Source organism: Anser brachyrhynchus (assembly GCF_964034855.1).
Source record: "Anser brachyrhynchus genome assembly, chromosome: 1".
Taxonomy (NCBI): Eukaryota; Metazoa; Chordata; class Aves; order Anseriformes; family Anatidae; genus Anser; species Anser brachyrhynchus.
The window spans coordinates 20,181,674-20,206,778 of record NC_137694.1 but is presented as its reverse complement, the minus strand read 5'-3'; the positions used below and the strand labels follow the sequence as shown (position 1 = coordinate 20,206,778).

The window sequence follows — 25,105 nt, the reverse complement described above, 5'->3', positions numbered from 1 at the left end:
ACATTTTGCTAGTATGATATTGTCTGACATTTATGTTCTCAGCTAACTTTATATCTGGTTCATTCCTCATCCCCCAGCCCAGCCCTTCACAATTACCAGTTAGAGTAATAGGGCTTTGAAATTCACCTAGACAGTTATTAATCTGGACTTTGATTATCGATGTCTGCATAACTCATCACAGGTAATTTGGAGAGACCTGAGAACCAAGTGATCCCTTGTCTCCACAGTGAGATGATCTGTCTGCAACATTGCAATGTTGCTCAGAAATTGACATTTATATCTAAAGAATAAAATTTGTGTTGAATTTGATCTTTCTTGAACCATTGCACTATGAAATGTTTATACAGAAGAATTAATTTACACTTATTTTTTATTTTTATTTTTTATACATTTTTGATTTTCAATCTGCTAAAAACCCTGCTGTAAAAATTCTTGGGCTCCTACATTTTTCACTATTCTATGCCCTCAGTAATACCATTAAGTGAAGTTTTTCATACCCTTGTCTAAACCAAAGGGCACATTTACTGAAGCATACTTATGAAGAATGTTTGAATAAAAAACATCCTTCCCGGTAAGTCTGAAACCCACTTCAGCCAGGCATGCTTTACAGCTTGATATTTGACTGACAGACGGGAGAGGAATGTTGTGTGACATCCAAGGTCATGAAGCACCTTACAGGCGGCAATCAAAAGCGAGCACAATCAAATCCAAACTAATCGTATGAGCAGGAATCCAGCAGGCATTCAACATCAATCTCCATTTACTGGTAGAGTCTGGCTGTGAAAGAGTCCATTGTGTGTTTATGTGTGCATATGTGTCTCCGTGCAGATACACATGATGGCTGGCCCTTCGTGGCAGACCGAAGTCAAGCAGTAAGTGAAAATGAAGACATTAAAAACAACCTGTTCTGCAGTCAGTTTGGTTATTTCTTATATTCATTTGGGTTTAATTATTTATTTATTTATTTTTATTTTAAATCAATGAGATCAGTCGGGCCAAACAAGCAAGAAATAATTCAAAGCAATTATTCACAGTCCGGAACAAATCTGTAACCAAGCAGCAGAGAAAACACACCAATAAAAACTTGCAAAGATAAATAAGTGAAAAATGGGAAATAGTACATGTTGCTTAGTGTTGATATGAGTCAGATGGGGTCTGGTGTGTATACCACAGGCTATAAAGCATTTAATCACCTGTTCAAAGCCAGTGGCTGAAACCTTTTTTAACATATCCTGGTTACTCAGAAGCCTTCTTGTAGTGTAGGTTGTTACAATTTTAAAGTCAGCACCACACCTGATGCCTTTCACTGTTGGAGAAGAGAAAAGGGCAATATCTGTGACTCTCTGAAATGAGTAACACATTTCCTGCTGGCTTCAAGAGCCCTGGACATGGTCTACATGACTGTGGAGTTTTCATTCTCTCCCGACCCGGGGTGATTGACCTAAATCACAACCAGTGTTTAAGATGTCAAGTCACCTCTCAGAACCCCACGGTTAACACAGAAAGCCACAAAAGTCCTATTTCTCACTGCAGCTGAACTACAGCGCCTGCTTCCTCCCTCCTGACACTTCCTTATAAATTGGAACTCAGGGGATTCCCTCTCCCATTGCTTTTAAAAGAGCTCTTTCCAGGCTGTCCTCATTTTCCCTTCCTGGACACACTGCTGCCTGTAATGATGCTGTACTTTTGACCTGCAGTTGCCTTTTTTTTTTTTTTTGAGAAAGGATTTCCAGCTCATTTTCTTATATCATCTGGTTTCTGAGAAACCACTAAACCTTGATGATTTCTCTTCTTTGCTCCTCTGAGTATCTCAGAGTACAGAGTCCCATGGAGATGCACAAATCAAGCAAAATGAGTACCACCGCTCGTGGGCTACTTTCCCCTGCCAAGAGGCTCCTGCATGCCACCAGGCATGTCCAGCTCCAGGCTGGCAATCTCTAACTTGGCACTGCATTACACCATGTCCTCCCATGGTTATACCAGATGCTTTGAAAGCTTCACAGTCTGACACCTCGTCCATCACACGGACCAAACCCAGCAGAAGCTCTGATGAAGAAGACTTCAGGTTGATTTTTATAAGTAAAGAAATCTCCAGCATGCTCTGAGAGCATGGAGGGTGCTTTAGGAGCTAGCTCTTGGCTAGCTGAGACTTTGAGAGTCAACTGCCACATGCTCAGGGGGTTACATAAATTAAAGCCACTCTAGTGACAACATGATGGCTTACACAGCTGGAAGCTTATTCCAGGCTAATCAACATGCTTCTCCATCTCACAAGTGCTGAAAAGCATAAGATAAAGATCACAATTTTTAGAGCAGGAGGGAAGCTTTACCCAAATTAACAGAAGTTAGTGAAACATTTCTAAATGACTCCACTGACTGCACAAACTGGACTACCCAAAAAGTTTTCAAGGCATTTTAGAGTTCTGAGAAGCTTCAAGGGAACAATATACCATGAAAGTGCAGTAAAGCAAGATGGAAGGAATCAAGAAGGTGAGAAGGCTTCTGGAATTTTTGGGTCATGTGCCGAAGACCTGGCCCAGGACTCAGACTTGACAGGGAATGATGCAAGAAAAGAAGATGTTATTATTTATGCTCTATAGAAATGGAGAAGGTATTAGTATCATTACTGCAGGATCACTAAGCTCAGTGGTGTTCTTTTTGTCCCAAAGGACACAAAGGTATTTCTCCAACATGGGTTTCTTCTTTGAAGCCAACACATCTATGTAATGAACATAAGGGATGTAGAAACAACAGTAGACATGAATCAGGTGTCTCAACTCTATCAGGACGTCTACTGTCCAGGCATACTTCATCACCTGACTGTTTCTGAATAAATATCAGAAGTTACTTATAACTGTACGAAGGATTGCTATATCCCCAATATCATGTATATGTAGATACTACACACATATTTTAAGTTTTCTGCTTTCCATTAGAAACCTAAATATCTTTATGATCTACAGAAGCATTACTGAATGGGCTTCTTGTGCAGCCAAGCATGCACACACATCTACCTTGGTTATTGAATTGGGGCTCAGAGATATGTAGAAATTAATTTTTTTCCCTGACCAGATTTAATTTTCTTATGTGAATTCTTACCAGGATTCCTAGTGAAACTAGTACTCATACCAAACACATCACTTGAGCACATGTAAATATCTAGAATAAGATGTCCACGGGGGTCAATAGGGGTCTTGGGGACATCGTTGCCTTCCTGAAGGCCTGGTCAGATGTTGGCATGACTGTAGCAGCCTCCCTCCATCCAGCCTCTCACACGCAGCGAGGCTGACAACAACACTATCCCTCCTCCCACAGCTTCCAACTGGGTGAAAGGGAAAGCTCCAGGAACAACCTGCCTCGCTGCTGTGTTAGACTTATCACAGACACAGGCCAGACCTGGCAACGAAGCATTAAACAAACATATTAGGAACAGAAAGTCGGTGCTCAAAAGCCCCTAAATCCGGTTTCTCCAGCAGAGAGTCACAGTCCCCTCTAGTGGCTATCTGACATAATGGAAACTCCTACAACATTTTAATAGGACTAAGGGTCTGGTCCACGTAGGTCTGTGCAATTCAGTGAAAGCAACAGATAGGCAAACACACATATATACATTGTACAGAAATAGGTTAGGATATACGTGCACAATACATTTTCAGTTATGAATGTAAACATTTTAGGCCAGAAAGGCTTTTTAGGACCAAACCCACCATATTTAATACCTTTAGATGTACATATATGTTTGTTCATATTTCGTAGTGTTGTTCACTTTGTGTTGGATTTTAAATTAACACTTTGATAGATAGTTTTTCTCTTTTTATTTAGGCACTTGCTGCTCGTAAACAAAACATCATATTCCCGGACATTTTTCACTTCATGAAGGGAAGAGGAAAAGCACTCCAATAACAGGATGTAGACTTCTTCCAACGGAAAATACCAGGGAAACTCCCAGCTTCTCTCGGTAAATCCGAGCAGTTTTCTAGCCAAAAGCTAAAAATGACCTGATGAGCCAGTGTTACTTTTAGTAAGGAAAAGGGCGCACGGGGTGGCTGGACGTGGCCCACAGAGAGTATTTTAAGTATGTGTTTTTGCATTATGTGAAAGTGATGCCAGGGAAAGTCATTGGCTTGGAATCTGTGTCCTTAGCGGACACCACCGGTCCCTGATACATAGCCACCAAAACATGCAGGGGACAATACGTCACGGCAGGTTTTCTGGCACTGCTCTCAGTGAGCAGTCTTAAAGCTCAAACCACATAGGTTTAAAGGAGTAAGGTAAGGACATGTAGATACTCACTATCTGCATAGCTGAGTAAAGAAAAGAAACAGCAGGAAATTTTGCTGGGAAACTGAGAAGTCAAAAATAAGATTTGTGCCTGTGCCGTGACTTTGCATAAAAATAACTAGTTTAGAAGGTGGACGTCACCCATCAAGGAGAAAAATGTGTCAGTGTTTTCCATTTCTGTTTGCTTGCACTTAAACAGGTTTTGTGCCTCGTTTTGTACAACCTAGGAGGTTGCTGCATTTCACATTACTTGTGAGTTATATACTTTTAATATCACCAAATGAAATATGTTCTGCAGAATTCCTCTCTGTCTCTGTAATGGGATCCATTGCTCACATCTATTGCATTACACAACAGAAATAAGGCTCACAGCTACAACCCACATTCTGAGTATATCACAAAAAAAGAGGCACAATAGAGAAGACAGACAGAAATAGAAATCATGGGTAACATCTTAGGATATTAAGTAGAAATGCTTACATCTAGTCATGGAAAAGCGTGTTTTAGAAGAGCACAATTAGGGGTGATTTGAAATGTCAAAATGCACTCCTATAAAGGATTATTCTGATTCAGACTTCTGTAAAAGCATCAGCATTGTCTTTTCTTACATGATTTCTTCCTATTTTTAGTAAGAACCATATCTCGTGTAGTGCTCTCAGGTCAAATGGGAGAGATCGGTGGGAAAAAGAGTTTTGTTTTTTTTTTCCAAAATGGTTGTAATATTTCAAAGAAAAGTTATCTTTCTGCACTGAATTGAACCCTAAATTTTTATTAAGGCTAATCGTTTTCACAGTGGTTCGTTTGGTTTTTTGTTTTAAATATAGAACCTAACCAGTTAATTTCACAGAAAAGAGAGAGAGGCTTCCACGATCTCAGAAAGGAACGGTACATTTTGCCATTTTTTTTCCATTAAAAGTATCAAGTGTGGATGAACAGTGAAGGTCAGGAGTGTAGTCATACAGTGAACAGTATATTTTCATTTGTCACTACTTCTCACCCATTTTCCAAGACTCCCTCTCCCTTCGGACTGGCCTCAGTCTTTTCTTTTCCTCACCCCTGCCCCTCAAGCTTGCTGTTATTCTCCTCCCCATGCCAGGCCTGCTTCCCATGCCCCGGACCACTCATGCAGCCTGGGTCCCATCTCACCTCCATCCTGTCACTTCTCCCTACCCTGAGGTCTTGATCACAGGAGTTCAGACTTCTAATTTCTCCTTCAAACTCCCCAGCCAGTGCAATGCCCTTGCCCCGGGCACCTCAGTTCCTTGTCTTGGCCTAGCCAGTCTCAGATCTGCATCTCCCACCACAGAATCACAGAATGGCAGAGGCCATCTTGTCCAGCACCACTACTCGGGCAGGGCCACTGACAGCAGTCTGCCGGGGATCGTGTCCAGATGGCATTTGAATATCTGCAAGGAGGGAGATAACACCAAGCTCCTTGTTCTCCCTCTGTCCAACCTTATCTCACAGGTTCCTTTTCTCCAGGTTCTTTGCTTCCTTCACAATCTATCAGTCTTTACGCCATGAACTGCTTCCTTTCTCCCTTTAGAGTCCCAATTTCCTTATCTAACAAGTCTCAGGCAATGTGGTCAAGACATTCAGTAATCATAGGGAACTTTATCCAAGCTTTTAAAGTCCCAAAAAAAAGTTATAGAAGGAATGCCAAGGAAAAGGCTCCCAGAGATCGATCAGGGCCCTTAGTTTGTCCCTTTAAATTTTTAGGAGTGAGCTGGACATGCCTCAGAAGAGCATGCCAAAGAAACCCCCAGGAACAGGAATCCCTCTCTGTGCTGTCCTGGAGCAGAGTTGTGGAAGAATGAGTCATTTTGCAGATCAAAAGGTCTGGGAATTGTTCTTGTTTACAGGAGATGTGGATTCAAGATCTAAGCTGAAAACACACTGATTACACAGGAGATCAAAGTAAGAACATCAAATACATCTGACCCAGATGTAACATGGACACAAGGGCCTTTATGGTTTTGTCATGTTATGCCAAGCCATATTTCCATTTAAAAACAAACAGCACCTTATCTGAATAGGATGGAACATCACAGACAAATACAAGTTTCACCGTTTTGCTTTGTCAAAATAATATATGTAGTTTCGGGTTTTCATTTCTTTATCCAGGTGCTTGAATGCATAACATCTGTTGCTTTCATCCCTAATTCCCAAATGATCCACTGCCAAGCCATTAAGGATGGAAGTTTTACAGATGCCATGTGCTCCTAGTTCAAGCATATGTCATTTCACTATTTTTCCTGAACCACTTTGTCCCCCTGGGAAACCTGAACAGCAATGTGAAGAGACACCAAACAAACATGCTTTGCATAGCTGCACTGGCTCCCAGCACCGACGAGTCACCTTTGTGTCACTGGAGGGCTGAAGGGAAATTGGCTCTGAGGAACTGAACCACAAATACATCCCATCACCCAGCACAACAAGCTCCTACATCTTCACTCCAGGCCAGTGCTGCAACAATGAGGCAGGCTGGATAACTGTGTTTTTTCAAGCAGATATTAAAACCAGACTTTGTAACATTAATGCTTATTTAACCATGCATGCTGCAGAGTGAGTATTGACAACATAAATGTCAATCACAGCAATGTCATAATTGCAGCTAACAAGAAGTGCAAATGTGTAATACACTTAATGATATCTGAATTACTAACAGTGCTTTTTGATGATCAATTAGCAGCTACTGTACAGCAAACCATTATATATAATGTGTATAGCATACAGCCATCTCAGAGGCAATTTCAGAAGAGTCTGAATGCCTCACCCCATAAACAGATGCAATTTTGCAGTTTTGACAGCTAAGGAAAATTTTCTTTTTTTTTTTTTTTTTTTTTTCCTTTGTTTTGTTGATTTGTTTTACGTATTTCATTAAAATAAGTAAAATAACAGAAATAAAAGATAAAGGGCCTAAGCAATGAGGTCCTGATATTTGGAGACAGTGGCTTCAAATATTAGTGCAACAGTCAGTTGCTGTAAGGAGCACACTTGTACAAAGTACACAAAGCAAAGGCTGTATGTGGTGGGAAACAAGAACATCTAGCATTTCTGAGAACAAGTGTTTGGACTGTCCTGATAAAGGCAATAGTGTTAGTGAGAGCTACCTACTCCATACCCTAAAAATGCTTTTATGGGGTTTTGAACAATGCAAGGAGAGTAAAGTTCCAAAACATTTCCTCAGTATTGGCCAGCAACAGAAGAGACCACACAGAAGGAATGCGTCGTCTGTTGGCCACGGTTACAAATTACATAGTGAGCATACAGATGAAGTCAACACGAACTGGGAGGGCACTCACAGGGTAAAGCACCACTTAACATCAGTAGTAGATTTGTACCTAAGAAGGAGACCATAAGAAATGGAAGCTATTGTTATGGTAGCTTTCACTACCTCCAGCTGGAGTGAGAATAAAATGTATTTTGTGCACTGCAGTGAGAACATGTAATGTTTTTCATCATTAGATTCCAAACTAAACACAATTCAATTAATATAAAGCCTAGAAAGAACCCTACATCTTACTCAAAGTGAACAGCACGGATAATCTGGGGCCAAATTTCTAGTAGGTGAGGTTTTTGGTCAAGTAAACTGAAACTATACGAAAGACACTGAATACAAACGCTTGGATTTAAAGTGGAAAAGAAGGGGACATGCAACTTCCCTGGTAAATAAGTTCTGTGCAGGTCTTTTAGCCATGATTCCTCTTCAGGACATTCACCGCTCTGCGCTTTATATGTTGTGGTACTCTTTTCTAGGGAGGAAGTGGAAACAGGTGGTTTCAGTTATTTTTGTGGCCTATGTTTGAAGATTTATAAATTGTTATATTCTGCAAGAATCTCTTTTTTTTTTTTTTTTTTTAAATACACCTGGCAAACACTGGGTTTTAAGAACATGAACAGCACTTTCCCAGCATAGTTTAATTCCTCTAAAGTCTAAGAGAACTAAAAAATTATTTTTCTCCTTCCAGAGTTCACCAATTTCTTCTCTCACTGAGAGGGCACCTTATAACACACAGTGGCTGAGGCCAGCAGGGCCCTCTGGGGGCCAGCTACTCCAACCCCTGCCCAAGCAGGGACACCCAGAGCAGGCTGCCCAGGACCACGTCCAGGCGGCTTCTGAAGGTCTCCAAGGAGGAGACCCCACCACCTCCCTGGGCAGCCTGTGCCAGTACTCAGTCACCTGCACAGCACAGAAGTGCTCCTGGTGTTTAGATGATAGTTTTGCTTAGTTGTAAGTTGAAGGGATAAATATATCCTAAGAAGATATTAATTTCCTGTTCTGATTGGGTATGAGGAGTGAGTGTCTAGTGTTTCACAGGTGGTTTACATTACTTCACCTATTCCTAACCCTAACCTCTAAAGCAGCTTTGTAAAAGAGAGATCTGTTTCTGACTGAAGGTGCTCATGCAGGTTGTGCATAGTGATCTTTTATGGAGTTTGGCTGACATGTTCAGCATCAGGGGCCTTGTAATGAGAAGTCCATCTTGCCACAAATTAAAGAGGGGGCAGCCTTCCCACGCTGGGGAACACATGTAAAATAGGGATATACTTTTCTATTTGATAACCTTCAGCCCAATGAGAGGCCAAAGTTGCTCCTGCAGAGGTTTACAAAGGTTACTTCAAAGTTAGCAGGCTAAGATCTGCTACTGAGAGCTATGTTTCTAATTAGGAAACAAATCTGTCCTGCTGCTGTGTTGTTTTAAATCCATTCTGGCAACCTCTGTGCAAAGGGAATCCTTGGCTGGCCAGCTGGGCAAATCACCACACGTTGTGCAACACAGGAGTGCACAAGAGCCTGTAGCTGCATGCACAAAACTCCCTGGCTACAACCTGTGAATCTGGAAGTTTTGTCATACTCTTGGACATCTGGATGAGGATTTCTTAAACTCAGCTGCTGCTCACAGACAAAGCTGACTTAGGGTCCCCATGCTGCTTCTCTGAAGCAAGCCCACAGCCAGAGTGACGGAGGGTCAGTGCTGGACACGAACACGGATGCAAAGCCAACACATCTACAGCAAGGAGCCCCTGAGCACCTTATGCTCAGCATCTCTTGACTTTTAAACAGCTGTAGCAGTATAGCTAGCTCCATACAGCATCCTATGGCACAGTGCACCCCAGGTATTATAGAATAAACTACATATGACATGCATAGTTTAGGAAAAAAAAACGGAAAAAAAAAAAGAGAGGGAGAGGTTTGACAGAGGAGCAAAGAATTCCTAAGTAGCCCTAAAGGCTGCCACTACTGTTCACCATATAATATTCACAAAGCTGGACACATAGAAAATTTATGTGTTATCATAAATACCAAATAATTTAATTGCAACATACGCATCTGGTCCTAAATGATACCTAAGGCATCTGATGACTTACCGCAAACTGTCCGATGTAATTAAATCTTTTGTCAATTTTGGAGAAATTGTGAAATTGGTACAGAAAACAGATTTTCACAGGCAGTTATTACCAATTCAAAGGCACAACTGAATAGCAAAATATTTCATTAATGATAATGGACAATTAGGTTGAGAAATATATTTTACTGAATTTGTAAGCATACTCAAGCAGCATAACAGTAGAGTCTTACATTGCAAATATAATCCTTGCATGAGAAGCCTCACCCTCAGAGAAACAGCTTGCTATTTAATGGTAACGTATAGTAGCACTTAAGCTATTAAGCTACTAGACAACTAATGGGATTTAGGATTAATTATCATTGCTCTCTCCCGTGACACTTCTGCAGGCATAAATTGTTACCAATTTGAAAAAATACACTCTATAAAACGCATCTATCTGTTGACCGAAGGGTGTTCAGTCTGCCAAAAGAAATATTTCCAATAAAAAAGGACATATCTTTCTGTTCTTTTCCTTGGTGAAACTGCAATGCAGATCTACCTTGAAAAATAATGCTGATTCTGAAGTCTTAATGCTTTTGCATCCAAGCCTCATTTGCACCTTGGGTGTGCGATAGCGTGCATTCAAAGTGGCGCAGTACTCCACAGCCAGGCTGGATTTCCATCACTGTATACCCATTACAATGACATCTCTGCTAATTCAAACCAAATTAAGCCTCCCTACAAGACAAAAGACTATAAATTTCTAAAAAGGGAGGGACTGGTTTTATCTGCTGAGCACTACTTACTCTGTTTTCTCAGCTTCATCAGGATATAATAGTTGAGTTTCATATTAAACTGCTGACACATCCAAAATAAGCAATTAATCATCAAGATAGCATCATTTTATTCACTGATGGGTAATAGTCTTTGTGTTCAAAAATATTATCTATGCTTTACTTGGAGGACAGTTTCATAAATATTTTTATTTGCAATTTTACTCCGCAGACTATCAGGCTGTTGGTTAAGGCATACAGACACACTGCCAACCCCCCTTACTACTGCTTAACCCATGTGGAGAAAGCCTGCAGTCATAACAAACAACTCACCGTATCTCTGTGAGCACCTACTGTGGGCTGGCACCATCCCAAGAGATCTCCAGCCACCCCAGCCCTGCCCTTCTGGAGAAGAATGTTTTTTTAGAGGCGTTTGGCACCTGTAGGCCCCGAGATGCAGCTACCAGTATCATCCAAATTCCTGGCATTGGTCACATTTCATCCTTCTTATTTGCAAGAACTTCCCATGTGAAGGTTTGGTATGCAAAGCTATTGTGCTTTTTTTTTTACACGTGGGCAAGGGAAATCTTTTGTTATTCAATAGTTGATATCTATTTCTTTGTTTCTGGCATTTCTTTGGAGCTCGAGATTTTTGTTTGTGAGAGGATCAGACTAAATAAAGCATTCCCAATTATTTTGTAACACTCCAAACAGAGTATTCAGATAAAATCTAATTAATTTTTTTTTGCTCTCCTTTCTTTTTTTTGAGTTTTTGTCCATTTCTGAAAGCTCATTCACTCCAATACAGAGGAGTCTCCAATGACAGGGGTATTCTCCTTGTGACAGACCTCTTTAAATAACCAGAAAGATTGCTGGTTTTTCTCATTCATTTTCAATGCTCTACGGTCTCAGACATGGTCCTGTTCAAAGCTCTGGGCAAAATTCCTGCTGATCACAGCCTCCGTCAGACCTTACTTGCAGCTATATCTTAAAATGACGGGGTTGGCTGCACAATTCAGGCTAGTTATGTGCTGATTAGCCCCTTCCCTTCTGCAGTGTTGAATCCCCAGGAATCATCAAGGGTTTTACTGAGGAGGGAAAGCAGCTGATGTGTCTCTTTAGATGCCGACAGAAGTGAGGTAAGCTGATATGGAGAACGGAAAAAATGTAAGCAGCAAGCAGAGGACAGCTGTGGTCTGAGAGGAAGGAGGGAGGCTGAGATAAAAGCAAGGAGGGAGTGGGGAGGAATGCAGCAGTTGGGGAAGGGAGAGGTTAGCCAGAAAGAATGATCTCCAGCACTGCTTAATCACTATCACCAGTCATTTTGAGAATCAGTTTGGTGTTGGAAAGCATTCTTCAGCTTCTCTCCCGCCCGCATGCAAGTTCAACTTTGCTAATTAGTTAAATGCTTGGGCATAACTTTGAAGCTGGAGAAGGACATCCAAGTAAAACATCTTAAGCTGCATTTGCAGCTGGAAAATAATAACTCCTTTTGTCCAGTTTCAATAATTTTCACTACAATAGAGACTCTGAAAATCACTTTCTACTTTAAACATGAATCGCTGTATCTAAGAACTTTTTTTTTCCCCCCTCTGGTATGTCCAGACTCCTGCTAGCAGAAACAAGCATTCGACAAAAACATTCATCATTTGTCACCAGGACATCCATCACTTGCTATAAAAGTATGAGAGGTTAAAGAAGTTTCATGAAGTTTATTATTTCTTGACACATCTCCTCTTAAGGGAGAGTTGGTTTTGCTAAGAAGGAAGAACAATTTGTCCTGCTGCTAATGCCATCTTCTAACAAGTTTTGTTTTTATTAGAACTGGTACTTTTTTTTTTTGGGGGGGGGGGGGGGAATTCAGAAGTTTTCATTTCTAAGAGAGAAGATACACAGTCACCATGTTACATTTTGTCATTTTCTCTGTAAATCTATTTAATTATTGCTGTGGGAACGCAGCAAAGCGGAGATTCCCTGAACAAGACGCTGTGTAAATTCCAGTTATGAACACACGACCAAACCTTGTATAATCAAAAGCAACTTTTTCTCCATGCTTGTATTTTGCTTGAGTTCTTGCCAAAAATTGCAGCCGCCTGTCCTTAAAAAATCTCCATTAATCCTCAGTTTTGTTTGAACTGATATGAGATACTCTCCACAGTCCAATGCTTGTAGCTATTTCATCATTTTAGCCACTTCTCATTGGAGTATCTGAGTGCACATCACACTTTGATGGTAATACAGATTTCACAGAACCACTAGGAAGCACATACACTTTTTGATCCCTGTGTTCACTAGGGGTGTTCAGTTTGCACCAGATGCCACTGTGTTCATCTAAGGCCCAGGGTGCCACAGGCCTGTCAGGTTCTCCAGAGCAGCCCTGAGGATGCTCTCAGTAACACTGGCTATGGGCCACCCTGCCAACTGAGTTTTGATGTTGTGCCAGTTTAAGGCCAAATCTTTCCATTTCTGAGTTTGGCTTCCAAATTCAAAGGAAGGTACTGCATATTCCCTGTGTATTAAGAGAGATGATATATTAAGATCCTACCTCAGACTAGGATAACACACCCCAAACTAGCCAGGCTACCGAGCCTATCAAGTACAGGCCTGCCCAACAAATAAAGTGCACAGCAGTGAAGCAAATGGGCCCAAAATCACACTGGTAATTTACAGCAAAACTGGACCTACAACTCAGAAATCTCCACCCTGACAGCACTGTGCAAGGCTGTCCTTTCCCACGGATTTGTCTATGGACATGCTATCTGAACATCCTGTGCTTTCAGGAAGGTACCTCAAAGGTGTCTGGAAAAACTCACAGCAATCATTGCTGTTATCTTGCACGATGCAACTAATTGACGCCATGGTGTGCTACCATTACACCATCTTAGTTCATTAGTCATGTGTCCTTGCTGCTGTCATACCAGCACAAGACAAAAAGCTTTGGAGATGTGTTCCACAGCTCCTCCTTCAGAAGACCAAAAGCAAAATGTTGCCGTGCCATTGAAACCATTTCCATGGCAAGGGTCTTCTCATTCCACTTAACTGACATTGTCTTCATTGTAAATTCAGGATTATTCTAGTTTTTATAAGATTCTATGTTGTGCTCTACATGTCATCGTATCTGTCTTTTCCTATAGTCCCATTGGTCTAAAAATAATAATACTGGAGTGTAACACCTATAGTTTGGATGTTTTAGTTAAAATCTTATGTTTACTGTGTTTTTAGAGAACAACGGCATTAGATTTGCAAGTCTCAGCATTGACAGATTCCCACAACTGCTTATTTTTATGAATCCCCATTACCTCCGTCAACCTGCTACTAGGAATTGTAAGGTTTTTAATGCTTTCCTGGGATCTTAAATACAACTGCCAAGCTTAGTTTGCAGAACTATGATTTTTTTTTCTCTTTCTTTGTATTTGTAAACAAAAGGACTCAAGATAAAAAACATAGCATTTCCATTCCTTCACTGGAAAACTCAGAGTGCCACAATCCCATGATAAAATCCCTCTTCTACCCCAGAGAATAGTGAAACTTTGTCAAAGCATGAATATTTCCTGGAACCATTTTAAAGTTCAGAAATAAACAAATTTCCCATGGAAGTTTATTCAACTGCTATTCAAGGAACATTAACTCATATAGTTGCTCCTTTCCAGTACTGTGCTTCTAACTCATGTAAACATTGTGTTCTTACTTCATATTATGGGAAGCCCAAATATTATTACAATAAAGAATGCAAGCCAATAGGGAGCTTGTACTACAACTGGTGATGACTTCCCTGGTAAATATCATACTACTCTCAGACAGATAACTCTTCAGAAGTACTACATTTTCTTGTTTATAGAATTCTATGAAAACTGGCAGGTTTTTAAATCGCTGTTAACAGACACATAAGTTCACAGGATTTGGAACACATGCTCTGATATAGCTAAATTCAACAGCCATGGATGTTTCCCATGGAAGTGTGAGATATAGAATAGGGGTCAGCATCTTTTCAAGTGCAGTGTGCCAGACTACTTTTTTTCCCAAACAAGAAGCTAAGTGCACTGGAAGGAGCTCAGTGGGAGTTAGGAAATATGTCTTCTGAAAAGAACGATGCAGCCAATTGTTTCACCTCTACATAAATCTGGTACTTCCGAGCTCTGAACTCGGAAATAAGTCAGAGGAGCCACCAAATGTCTTGTCAGGACTCAATAGCTCCTGTAACACTCAGGTGAGCTCTCCCCCTTCTTTGGCACTTATACCATACGTTGCCGATCCTTGTTATAGACTGAAGCAATTCAACCACCACGTAGATCTCTGTCTTCAATATTGCAATGTACTTGAACTCTTCAAGCCAATGACAAATCCTCTGACACGTATTAAATTTTAATTGCATTAGTCACACTGAAGACAGTGAGATTATTCATAACCTTATAACGATGCATGTTATTGTTTGTAGAGCATCAGGCACACATCCATGCTGATGTGTTTGGTTCAGCAAATTGGTTAAACCTGTGCTTAAATACCACAGGTTTTATGGGAAGAGGGCTATCTATAAGTTTGACATTGAGTATTTTCTACTTAAACTTTACACATTCATGGATAAGGATGGATGTATACAGTTCTTTGGATTTATATTCTTATGAATATTACTTATACCAGGTGAGATGTAAAGACATATGCATGTATAGGTATATAAAATACATATACAAGGATTTTATGCTTGAAGCAATGCATATCCCTCATGCCAACCTGAAATTACATCTGTTATTGTGATGTTTGGCATTTCTATACCATTCAAATGGTCTTCATGGTAGCAACAAAGAAGAGTTAAAAAATTAATATTGCAAATTTAAAGTGATAATGGTTGAAAAAATAAAATAGCTCTAAGGTGCAAAAGACTGACCTCACCTTCATCTTTCTTCAGGAACAAGAATGCTAACTGTCTGGTCTATACATATTCCACTACCTAATTCCCTCCTTGCTTTTTTTTTTTTTTTTCTCCTAACAATCAAATCATTAAAAAAAAGAAATACAATGGGTAATACACCAGACTGTGACCTTCACAAAGCCATACTTTTACTGCCCTAGTATGTTTCCACAAAGTTTTTGGAAGAAAGAGGTAGAATTTAATTGGCTGTAGTGTCAAGTCAAGAATCTACAAAACAGTGCTTTTCTGCTCCTAATAAGTAATCAGCTTTCATTAAAGCACATCTGGTTCAGGGGGTGCCAGGTTGCAAATTGATCATAAAAGTGGTCCCATTACTCCTAGTGCTCTGATGAATCTGGGAGCTCCAGATGTGGTGGCAAAAAAATCCTGAAGAGGTTCCAGGTGTTTCTGGCTACGTCATTGCTCTGTTTCTAATTGCAGAAAACATTCAGCTGTAGGCAATAGGAACAACTGGTGATATAACTGACTGGCAGAAGAAAAGACTGAAAAGCAGTGAGGGAGCAAGTTATGCTCTTATTTGAATAAACTGTATCTGTACAGGTGAGTAATGATATGAATATATGTTTTATAGAGAAAGATCGTGAGCCTTTAAAAATGAAGACTGTACTTACTATGCAGTCTATATCATCTTGTTAGGTGTAGTGAACTGTGCATTTGTGCCTTGTATTTTGACTATCACATCACACAAGAAATATATGAGACTATTTTTTTTTTTTTTAAGAAAAGATAAAACTCCATTCTTCACTTATTTGCTGAGTAGGTTAGAAACCCATAACCTAATTTGCAGCTTTATTTGTAGTAGCTTTATGTATAAATCTTTAATCACAATGCTGCACTTGATAAGGAAGAGCTCCTTGCAACAAGTCAGGCTGGGGACTGCAAGCTGGGAAGCAGCTCCATGGAAAAGGCCCTGGGGGTCCTGGTGGGCAGCAAGACAACCATAAGCCAGCAGTGTCTTGGCAGCAGAGACGGCCACCAGCCAAGCCTCCTGGGCTGTACCAACAGGAGCAGAGACAGCAGATCAAGTACAAGGATTCACAACAGTGCATGGGAGCAAGGCAAGAGACAATTAGCATGAGCTGGAAAAAGACAAGCTGAGACTGAATTCATAGAAAAACAGTTTGATCGTGAAAACAGTTGTCAAAAGAGATTGTGCAGCCTCCATCCTTAGACTTTCAAGAGCAGATGAGGCATCTCTTGATGGTCACACCTCATGGCTGCCCCCACTTCAGCAGATAGTTGAACAAGAGACATCCTGAAGTCTCTTCCAAGCTGAAGTTTCCTCTTCTTAAAATCATGTTTTAATATGACTGAGAAGATGCTTTTTGTGCTTTTGAAAAGAACACGGTGTAGCAAATTTACTAAGCATATGAAATATTCATCAGTTTTACTTAAATGCAATCATGTCCATATATTGTCATTAAAGGGAGGGAGGACATTTCTGTCTTCTCCCATCAGTACTGTAACTCATTTTGACACACTGGCCCCCTGAAGCAGCGTGGAAGTTTAAGAGTACCCTCTGCTGGCTTAACATGGAAATTGTGAAAATCTGTAGCACAATCTAATGAAATAGCATTGTAAAGATATACTTCTTTCCTGGTGCAGCACAGCTGTGCATCTCTGCATGGGGCAAACAGCTGGGCAGTAACATTTATCATCTACAACGGGAATGCCTAAAGCAACTAAAGTAACTCATTTTGACACACTGGCCCCCCTGAAGCATCATGGAAGTTTAAGAGTACCCTCTGCTGGCTTAACATGGAAATTGTGAAAATCTGTAGCACAATCTAATGAAATAGCATTGTAAAGATATACTTCTTTCCTGGTGCAGCACAGCTGTGCATCTCTGCATGGGGCAAACAGCTGGGCAGTAACATTTATCATCTACAACGGGAATGCCTAAAGCAACATTGAACTGTGCCTGATGTAGAGTTCTCTTTCCCAAGCAACAGGAATTCCAGAGCTGTCATCCCATTAGGATGCCTGTCTTGTCAAATAGCCTGTCAAACGCCATCTGTGTGAAGAGCTTTAACATAAAATAAGACTTATTCTGGAGACACTGTTTGTTTTGAACATGAACAGTGTGTAATGAATTGATAGGAGAAAAATGTCCCGAAAGACAGAACAGCTTGTGTCCTAATGACTCATCTTTCTCCCTTAGAATCACAGAATTGTTTGGGTTGGAAGGGACATTAAAGATCATCTAGTTCCAACTCCCCCGCCATAGGCATGGACATCTCCCACCAGACCAGGCTGCTCAAAGTCCCATCCAACCTGGTTAGGCACACTTCCAGGGATGAGGAATCAATCACAACTTCTCTGGGCAACCTGGTCCAGTGCCTCACCGCCCTCTGAGTAAAGAATTTCCTCCTAATATCTAACCTAAATCTACCCTCTTTCAGTTTAAAGCCATTATCCCTTGTCCTATCACTACACTCTTCAGCAAAGAGTCTGTGCCCAGCTTTCCAGTAGACCCCCTTTAGGTATTGGAGGCCCTTGTGAGCTAACAGGAAATTCTTCTACCATCTGCAGCTTGCACTGCAATTGAATTTCTTGTTGCATCTTTGACATCAGATAGGAAGAATTTCTGTTAATCTCACTGGAGAAAAAAATAGAGAACTACACATATTATAATGTTTAATGATAACAAAAGATAATCATGAAGTACTGCAATTGAAAGGTGCTTATTAGTCTATAATATGGCTCAATTTGTGCATATACCTGTATATACCTACATATGAAAGTACTTCTTTAAACACATAAGCAGTTAGATTTATAGACTCGAAAATAAATATAAAAATGGAGTCAAAACATAATTCTGTATTTCTTAACCAATTACTAAGGAGAAGCTGCTGCTTCAGTCCAGACTCCTGGACTGCAGAATTAGAGTTCCAAGATATTGCCATTGATGGCAGATACCTCACCATTCCATTAAGGAGGCTGTTAACACCTGATAACTTCTGACTTGCCGTCTTATGTATTCCCAGTGACACGGGATCTGTTTACCAAACCTGAGCAGCCAAAGCTAAACCTCCTATCACATGATAAAGAAATGAAACAATATTATTAAAATATGTTATGAAGACACTAGGGGATGCACTTGCACAGCAAAAATTCTGAATGAATTTCCCAAGAGCAAGTTGAAGTGGGCCACTGCAGTGAAACAGTACATTTCATTGTTGCCAAGGCTTATGGTTAGCCCTTTCCTTTAGGAAACAACATTTTTATATGAAAATTCCAGCTGTTATGCTTTTCTAAATGGTAGTTTCTAGCCGCCTTTGCTTCAGTGCTTGAAAAGGTGGTAATGTGACATTGCCCCGTCCAGGAACTAAAAAAAAATAGAAATTTAAAAACTTCATATTATTTCTGTTAGATGTCAAAGATAAGCCTCAGTTCTCTGAAACACTTGCTCTTCTACCTTTTGCAAGGCAAAGATATTACAGAGGACTATCCTTGTTTGCACACTACCTTAAACAAATGAAGCAAGGATCACAGCTGCATGCAGGGGGGTTCTTATTTTGCTAGTCATTAAAAAACTACTATCAAATAAGTACTTGACAATATGTTCTGATAGATCAAATTATAGGGAATGATGGAAAAGACATTGCCTCAGCAATTCTGGAATTAAATATTGCATTTCCAAGTGTTACTAAAAAGAACAATCCCACTTGGCTTATTTTAGGGATGAATAAAATGACCCACAAGATCCCTTCTGTTAGAAGACCAAACTGTTTATTCATACATTCTTTCTTTGGGTAGCCTGGTTTTCTTACTCTAGAAGTATATATGTAGGCCTTGTTATTTTTTGGTTTTAAGGTGTGTGTTCGTCTTCCTCGCAATAATTAACTTTAATTATTATTATTATTATTATTATTTATTATTATTATTATTATTATTATTAAACTTAGAGATACTAAAGGAGAACAATGTAAATAATTTTGGAACTGGAAATAACTTCTTTCTTACTGGCATAAACAGCAGGCAGGAGTAACAGGACCCATATTGGATTCCTAGAAGATACCGAAAAATCAATGTGAAGCAATTTAAGGTTCCTTTTCTTCTCTCCTCAAGCATGATAAATATGCTTAGTTTCAGGTATGATCTCTCAAAACACAAGTATTAAGTTTAAAGTTATTGTATAGAAACTTTACCAAAATGATATTATACTGCACCAACATCACTGATTTTCAGAACATAAAGCATCACCACCATATTTCTTAAATATGCTTAGTAATACTTAGAAATAGCAGCCCCAAGATGGATTTAAAGACAAATGTCCCAACACTAACAAACTTAGCTTGAGTATTTGTCTTACAGCTAGTATGAAATCCGTTCCTGCCCTAGACATTCTGCCCTGTGAGTACGGATGAATTTAGCAATAGAAGAATGTTTCTCCTAGATGCACAGCTTCTAGCTACTATTCAAGAAATTTCTGCGCTACTAAATGTAGCGGTGGATGTAGATCCTACAAATGAAATGTTATGATGCAAAATGAGGGAATAAATCACAATTCTATTTAACAAAATCAGACCAAAAATGTGATCCTCTGTCCCAAAGAGACTATAGTCTCCCTACTGAGCAAAGCTAAGCTGGGAGGGTCAAATACAATAAAAGAGCACCATTAAGAAGAAAGATAATTGTAATTCAAACAGACCAAGTTCTGTAAATAGCATTTTGCAGCAAGGCAAATAGCCAGATTGTACCACTGGGCTTCAGGAAAGTAGGCATTGGCCTTCTCCAGGATCTGCTTGGAAGGGATAGCTGAGGCAGACAGTCCTAGACAGGTCCAGGAGAGTTGGTGGATTTTCAGCAATTGCCTTCTCTAATTCTGATGTGCAGGAAATCAAGCAAAGCAGGAGGAAGCCTACATGAACAAATACAGAGCTCCTGACTAAACTCAAAACATAAATAGGAACAGGAGATGTGGAAACGGGGACAGGTGACAGACGCACTGTCTTAGCATGAGGGGATGTGGTCAAGAAAGCCGAAGCTCACTTAGGAGTAGAACTTGGCAATGGATTTGAAGAGCAACAAGGGCTGCTACAGGTACCTCTACAGCAAGTGGAAAATGACAGAAAACGGCTCGCTGCTGAACAGGGCAGGGGACTAGGTGACAAAAGACACAGAAAAGGCCAAGGTATTCAATGCTTTCTTTGATTTGGTCTTTACTAATAAGATTTGCTTTCAGGATTCCCAGGTCCATGTCAACATCTGGTATAAGGAAGACCTACCTGAAGGAGGATCAGATTAGGAAATGTTTAAATAAAATGGTGAGACACTAGTCCATAGGGTCTGTGTAGGCTAGGCAATATTATTGCAAAGCCATTCTTGATAATGTTTGAAAAGTTAAAATGGTTGAAAAAGATTCCAAAGGACTTGCAGAAGGCAAACTTCACTTCTGTTTTGAGGAGAATCTAAGAAACTATAGGACAATTAACCATCCTCACCTCAGTCCCTAAGAAAGTGATGGAAAAAATATTCCAGGAAGCCTCTTCCAGACATATAACAACATGAAATTGTTTGAGCTTGGGTCAACACAGATTTACAGCACACTTGAGAAAGCTGACAGCCTTCTACAATAAAATGACAAGCTTGATGTATGTGGGCAGAACACACTTGACTTTAGCAAGGCCTTTGACACTGTCTCTCAAAACATCTTCATTGATAACCTCATCAAGTATAGGCTAGATAGACAGTGATGTGGACTGAAAACTGGCCAAACTGCCTGGCTCAAAGGGCTGTGATCAAAGGCAAGACACACAGCTACAGGCCCACAATGGTGGTATTCCCAGGGGTCAATCCTGAGGGCAATATTGTTTAATACCTTCATTAATGACCTGGAAGATAAGATAGGATGCACTCTCAGCAAAATTGCATGATACAAAAACAGGAGTAGTAGCTGATACACCAGTTGGTTGTGCTGCCATTCAGAGGGGCATTCAGAGAGCTGAAGAAATGGGCCAACAGGAACCTCCTGCAGTTCAACAAAAGGAAACATCAAATCCTGGACCTGAAGACAAATAACCCAGGACAGGCTGTGTGACTAAAGAGCAGTTTTGCCAAGAATCTGGGGGTCCTGGCAGACATTAAGCTGACCAGGAGACAGCAATATTCCCTTGAGGCAATGAAGGCCAAATCTCGAACTGCATTTGAAGTGTTGCCAGCTGACCGAGGGAGGTGATCCTTCCTACCTACTCAGCACCGGTAAGGCACATCAGGAGGGCTGTACTCCCCAGGAGAATGAGAGGCTGAACTCCCCAGGAGAAGAGACATGCAAGTCCAGCTGTGATCCACAAAGATGAGTAGGGGATTGGAGTACCTATTACACAAGAAACTAAGAGACGGAATTGTTTTGAGCAGGGCTGTTGGACTAGATAACATCTAAAAGCACATTCTACCCTCAACCATTCCGTGCTTTTGTCATCTCAGAAATCCTTTTGGCTTCTATTCTTGGCAGTGGCAAAGCTCAATTCTGTTCAAGTGGCAGAATGAGTTCTGGCTGCAGCAAGGGTAAGTGTAGAAGACAAATCAAGGCAAAACAGACAGACTAGGGAAAAAAAATCTAATACAACTAATACAACTTCAAAGCTACTTTCAAGTAAGAAAGAAAATCTAGTACTCTGGTTTACACTATGAAAGACTACTACTGTAGCATTTATTAAAATCTAATAGAAATCATAGAAAAAAAGTATTTTTGCAGACACGTTTGAGATCTATCCACAGATCATACTTGGATTAACATTAGAACTGAAACCAGAAAGCTAGTCGTGCTGTGAAGTAGCTGAAAGAGATGGGTAGAATTTCATTTTGATCCAAAGAAGGAAAAAAAAAAAAGGCAGCTGCTCTGAGTAACTCTAGAAGCTTTACTTCAGAACACGTACAGTGTAATCTCAGAAAACAACCCATGACAGACTGATAGAAGGAGGAAAGAAACAGCAAGGGTGTTAACAGGCCAGCTGGGACCATTATAGAGCACTGTCATTCATGTTATTGTTATACCTGATCCAGGACTGCTTGGGGTTTTTAAATCTGTCCTTTGACACATTCTTTTCGATTAGTCACTTGTTAATATGGCACAAGATTAGCTGCACACATCTTTAAAGCTTGCATTAAGAATGGTCTGAAAGTAACTTCAAGGGAAGGGTGCACCGTGTTTGTGAGGGCTAATTGTCTTATATCTATACGCTGAGCACTTAATAACCGAAGTGTGAGTTGGAGGTTTTCACAAATTTTGGTGCTTTTTCAACTTGCAGATGTCAGTTGAAAGGTTGGAAGGACAACTGACTGAAGAGAACCTCTTCCCAGCTCATTACGATGTTATATAATCAAACCTTGTCAACAATGTATTGTACAAACCCAGTACTATTTTTCCATTTATCCTGTATATTTTACAGTGACTTGTATCCTGATCTAATCTATAACCTATGGGCTTTGGCATCTCTCCTGAGAAATAAGATAGTGATTTGAATCCTTCAGATCTCTGCCTTACTGAATGAGCTAACTAAATTATTCAGCAAGAGGCTTCTTTTATTGTATTTATGAATGGATGATATGTTTTGCAGAGAACTCAGTGGCTACAATAGTTATGGTGGGAACTCACATCAAAGAAAAAATTCAGTAGTGAGATTATGTTCTAATACTCAGATGAAAACATTACTGCACGTGCTTAGATGCCTACATTTAGGTGCTGCAAAAGTACTGAGGTATACATGGTGCACAGTTACATGACTTTCTTGGCCTTGCTTAGAGCTTTAATTGAAGTAGTCTGGTTTGTAGGTTGGTTTTTTTTGTTGTTGTTGTTCCTTGAAAACACCCCTATTTGAGCACAAGCTGGACCTTCTGTGGTGTTCAACTATAACCTAAACAGAGGTTTTTTCCTGTACTGCAAGATGGTTATCTCCCATTGTAAAAACTGCTTACTCTTCGGCCAAGAAACCCCAGAGAACTAGCAAGACAAACTAACAAAAGGGATATAGTTTTTAGTTTGATAGCACACAGTATCAACTTTTTAAGATAATGAGCAAGAATCTGAAGTTCAAGGTTCACCAATAACTTTAGCCTGTGGTATTTATGATAAAGGTACCTAACCAACATCTAAGGGACATCTTGTCTGTTGGATATGTCAGATCACTTCTGAAGTATTTATCAACGTGTTCATATAGTTTGATATGAAGTTAGAGACCTGTAATTCCAGCCAACTGTAAGAACATGCCTTGTACTATATAACCAGATCTTCCTGCAATGTAAGGACAAAAGTAAGCTGTTCCTCTTACATTTTAACCGTTTGGTGCTAAAAACGTATAATAGGAAGCATTCATACCCTGGAATGGCTTGGCTAACACAAAGCACTTGACCTTAATTGCCAGTGCCTTCCCACCCAATTCAATGCTCATTTTGATGAGGAGGTGAAAAAAATGTGTCCTGTTATTAGGAGACATTTCTTCTCAGAAAGAGTAGTCAGGCATTGGAATGGGGTGCCCAGGGAGGTGGTGGGGTCATCGTCCATGGGGGTGTTCAAGGAAAGGTTGGACCTGATGCTTAGTGACATAGTTTAGTAGGTGATACTGGTAGTACGATGATGGTTGAACCAGATGATCTTGAAAGTCTCTTCCAACCTCAATGATTCTATGATTCTATTCCCATTCTAGTCATGTCAGAGAGCCAAAAAGGAACGAATTCAGTCAGAACAATTTTTAGTTCTTGACCTTTAAAACAGAGAACAATTACAGTCACAGCCTGAAGTAGTAAAATGAGGATACAGAACAAAACAAGAGTACCAACTCTATAACGTAAGCAGTCAGATGGCTTGAGGCAGTAGCATACTTACTGTTAAATATGTATCAAATACATACCTCAGTAAAGTTCCCTTAGAGAAAGCTCTAAATACTTAAATTCACTTTTACAGTCCCTAAACATTTCAAGTTTATCCACAATAATTTAACAAAGCAACAGGAGCTAATCATCTGGAGTAGGGGGAGAGGGAGTGACAGGATTATGCAGAAAGATAATAGCGACTCGTAATATGCAGGTACAGTGTTCTTATGTTTCCTAGGGCACAAGTGACAGTTTTGCTGTGGTAATGGAGAGCTGAAAGCATGCTCCAGAATCCAAACAACAATTTGAATATATCAGACTACTCTCATTATTCAAAGTTTGATGCATTTTGCAGTTCTGCAGTTCATCATAGGAAGAGTTTCTCTTCTCTATCACCAGAGAAAAAAAAAATCGTTTTTTTTTTCCTTTTTATTATTTCATCCCATATGTGAGCTTAACTAGGATCAACTCAGCTCAGATTTTTTTTTTGTCCAGATCTAAAAAAAAAAAAAAAAAAAAGGAAAGCAAACGCTTCCACATTGAGGTGTGCTGTAGCACCTTGTCAGATATCCCCCTAAAATGCCAAGTCGACTTGAAGGGAACTTAGAATAACAAATTCCTCTTCATATGAGAGAGCACTAATTCTAACATTAAACATAAATGAAAGTTTATAATGTAGAGAGAATTCTATTGAGTAAGAGTTTACAGTAGTTCCTAAACAGAATTAACATTTCATTTCACTGTTAACAAGGAGCATTTAGATCATCATCTAGAACACCTGGGAGTTAAGTGACAATGACTGAGCAGCAAAGACAGGCTATACTCCTTTATGATCCTTAAGGTTTGATATTTTACCATGATTGTTTACACCAACACTAAAAAAAACTCAAATTCCCCAAGTTGTATTTCCTGTGTTCCCAGAACTGTCTACTTTTTACTCTGTCTAATTCAGCACTTATTAAATAAAACACCTACAC

General features: G+C 40.0%; 2 long non-coding RNA genes across 3 annotated transcripts in view; one reads left to right on the top strand and one right to left on the bottom strand.

Annotated features, from left to right (window-relative positions):
* The window catches only part of LOC308183333, a 115,354-nt gene extending 104,531 nt beyond the window's left edge, over positions 1–10,823 (bottom strand). Inside the window, exon 1 of the long non-coding RNA XR_013942407.1 lies at positions 10,721–10,823. This is a non-coding gene — a long non-coding RNA (uncharacterized lncRNA). The remainder of the gene's footprint in view (positions 1–10,720) is intronic.
* Positions 10,380–24,652, top strand: LOC308183323. 2 transcript variants are annotated; one of them, XR_013942395.1, is made up of 3 exons: positions 10,380–11,526; positions 15,735–15,854; positions 19,293–24,652. It is a non-coding gene; the product is annotated as an uncharacterized lncRNA (long non-coding RNA). The 2 variants fall into 2 exon arrangements; XR_013942396.1 differs by having other exon boundaries at positions 10,380–15,854.
* Positions 24,653–25,105: the final 453 nt, after the last annotated feature.